At 42.0% G+C, this 3072-nt stretch overlaps 1 pseudogene across 1 annotated transcript; it reads left to right on the top strand.

The window, feature by feature from the left end:
• The first annotated feature begins 1391 nt into the window (after positions 1-1391).
• On the top strand, positions 1392-2010 carry LOC308342194 (large ribosomal subunit protein eL32-like; annotated as a pseudogene). The gene is made up of 2 exons: positions 1392-1408; positions 1604-2010. The product of its transcript is annotated as a large ribosomal subunit protein eL32-like (transcript).
• The last annotated feature ends 1062 nt before the right edge of the window (positions 2011-3072 follow it).

Genomic DNA, 3072 nt, shown 5'->3' with positions numbered 1-3072 from the left:
AGCCCACTGAGATTCTTCACCATTCATTCTGCTGACGCACCATCGAACACAGCCTGGACACAGGAACCACACTTTGGGTTAAGTTACCCACACTTCTATTTCTGGGAGACCACTACATATGTGTGTCCTAAAATGCTTTTGGGAAACAGGAATAGCCAAGCTCGACACATTTTTACAAACACCTACTAGTTTCCACTTTTAATTTGAGTAACAGATACTTGACTACTTAGTAGTTACGTGAGGATCTTAGTCCTAGATTCTGCCACCACCATGCTATCTGACACCCATTGACTCACCTAATTAAATTCTTTCCTCACAGGATCACATTCCGGTTTTCATGTGGGTGAACAGGGACTGAGACAATCAGTGCTGTAGTTATTTTTTAACTCAGAGGGATATTGATGTCATCTGATACCAAGATGCATACCCAAAATTGAAATTAAACTGTATGTGGCATCATTTCTAGGTAAATGTGTTTGGCGTTACAATATGTTAGAACCACATTGAAAAATTAACTATTTCAGTTACCTAACTAATCATTTTGTATAAAGGAGGATTTGACAGTTACTACCTATTAAATTTTATCTGAATCAGAGTGGAGGCTAGAGTGAGGCTAGATGAGATGACTAGGGCACAAAATTTAAGGAGGCGTTTACTCACAGGGTCATGCAGCTGTTGACCTTATGCTTGCACAAATACCTCTTTAAATTTTGCACTTAAGTCTCACTTAATTCCCCCTAGTCTTAGCTGTGCTGTAGGCTGGGGCAGCTGGGGGCATAAGTAGTTAGCTTATTAAGTTATAGAGTCTGCCAGTCCAAATCTGGGAGATTCCAATTCTGTACTTCTAGGGTAAGGTTCACAAATCATTTTAGTTTTTTTTTTTTAAAGATTTTATTTATTTATTTGACAGACAGAGATCACAAGTAGGCAGAGAGGCAGGCAGAGAGAGAGGAGGAAGCAGGCTCCCTGCCGAGCAGAGAACCCGATGCGGGGCTCAATTCCAGGACCCTGGGATCATGACCCGAGCCGAAGGCAGAGGCTTTAACCCACTGAGCCACCCAGGCGCCCCTCACAAGTCATTTTAAATAGCTCTGTCATGTAAACTTTTATTGATAGCCATGTTGGGATCCACAGTTATAGTATTTAGAATACCTCAATTAGAAGGTGAATTTCCTTAAATTCCACATGATTACCTCCAAATATAAATATTCTATTCCATTCTGAGTTTTCTCCGTGTTTAGAAAGTACTTGAAGGTCTGATTCTCTATCGGTTAAGATTGTTTTATGTTGCAACCAAGAAAAAACCTAACTAGCAATGCCTTAAACAAATAGGGATTTATTTTTCCCATAACTAGTAGTCTGGAGGTAGGTTATTGCTAGTATTGGTCAACATGGTGCTAACATCAGGGTCAGTATTTCTCTTGGGCTTTGCCTTATGCCTCTCAGATGGCAGCTGTAGTTCCAGAGATCACCTCTCTTCAAAATGGCAAAGGAGGAAGAAGTAGAAGCACACTACCAGTCTTGTTGGTTCCCTTGTATCAAGAAAATAAAAACCTGCTCTCTCCTTTAGCGCTGCCTGAGGTGGCTGACATCTCCCGCTCAGCATCATCGCTGCCCTCAGACCTTTGGTGAAGCCCAAGATTGTTAAAAAGAGGACCAAGAAGTTCATCCGGCCCCAGCCAGACCAATAGGTCAAAATTAAGTACAACAGGTGGAAACCTAGGGGCACTGACAATAGGTTGCACAGAAGATTCAAGGGCCAGATCTTGATGACCAACCCTGGGTACAGGAGCAACAAAAAAACAAAGCTCATAGTGCCCTGTGGCTTTACAAGTTCCTAGTCCACAATGTCAAGGAGCTTGAAGTGCTTCTGATGTGCAACAGATCTTACTGTGCAGACACTGCTCACAGTGTCCCCTCCAAGAACCACAAAGCCATGTGGAAAGCAGCCAGCTGGCGATCAGAGTCACCAATCCCAATGCCATGCTGTGCAGCAAAGGAAATGAATAGACAGCTTATATGCATGTCATATTTGTGTCACTAAAACCATAAAACTACCAAAAAAGAAAGAAAGAAAGAAAGAAGGAAAGAAAGAAAGAAAGAAAGAAAGAAAGAAAGAAAGAAAGAAAGAAAGAAAGAAAGAAAGAAAGAAAGAAAAGAAAATCCTTCTCAGAAATCACCTCTTCCCAGACCTCTATTAGGTCTCATTGGCTAGTACTGGGTCTCATGGCAAACTGTTGTTGAAAGGGAGGCTGGGAAAGCAGGAACCAAACTCATCAAAATAGGCTCAGACTAGTACGTCTCAAACATTAAGTAGGTATTGGAATCACTTGGAAGTCTTGTCATAAAGCAGATTGTTGTGTGCCCTACCCCCCAAAGATTCTGATTCAGTGGGTCTAGATTAGGACCTGAGGATTTGTATTCTTCAAGTTCCCAGCTGAGGCTGATGCTGCTGATTTTAGGAAAACACTTCAAAACAGATTTCCCACCAATGGCTTCCAACCTGGTGGTGGATTAAAAATATCTGAAGAGCATACTTTAAAGGCACAGTTTCCCTGGGTCCCACTCCTAGATATTCTGGCATAATTTCTTGGGGGGTGGGGGGGTGGGGGGGGGTCCAGGCACTCCTATTGTCAAAGCTCTACAGATGAATCTAATGAAGCCAGGCTGGGAACCACTGTTTAGGTCAATCACAATCCCTTATCTGGGACCGTTATTGAAGTTCCATTAGGAAGGAGGAAGGAGGGGAGGGTAGGAGGGTCGGTTCAGATAGTGGTTCCCAGACTTGTCTGCAATTTTGAATTATTTGGGAATCTTCTAAAAATTCCAAAGTTCAGGACATATTCCAGATAATTAAATCGCATCTGTGGAAGTGGGACATAGGCATCAGTAGACATCGAAGTTCCTCAGGTGATTCCAAATGCAGATAATTTTGGGAACCCCATGGTTAAGAGAAGATTTCTATGAAGGTGATTACAATTGAAAACTGTAAGAGGAGGGTATGAAGGAAGGTTAGAAAAGAGAAACCTGGAGAATTACTTAATTATAGTTTCCAAGCGTGTGAGAAATTTT

Source organism: Martes martes (assembly GCF_963455335.1).
Source record: "Martes martes genome assembly, chromosome: 1".
Lineage (NCBI taxonomy): Eukaryota > Metazoa > Chordata > Mammalia > Carnivora > Mustelidae > Martes > Martes martes.
The sequence above is the reverse complement of the archived record's forward strand: the minus strand, read 5'-3'. Positions and strand labels throughout refer to the sequence as shown.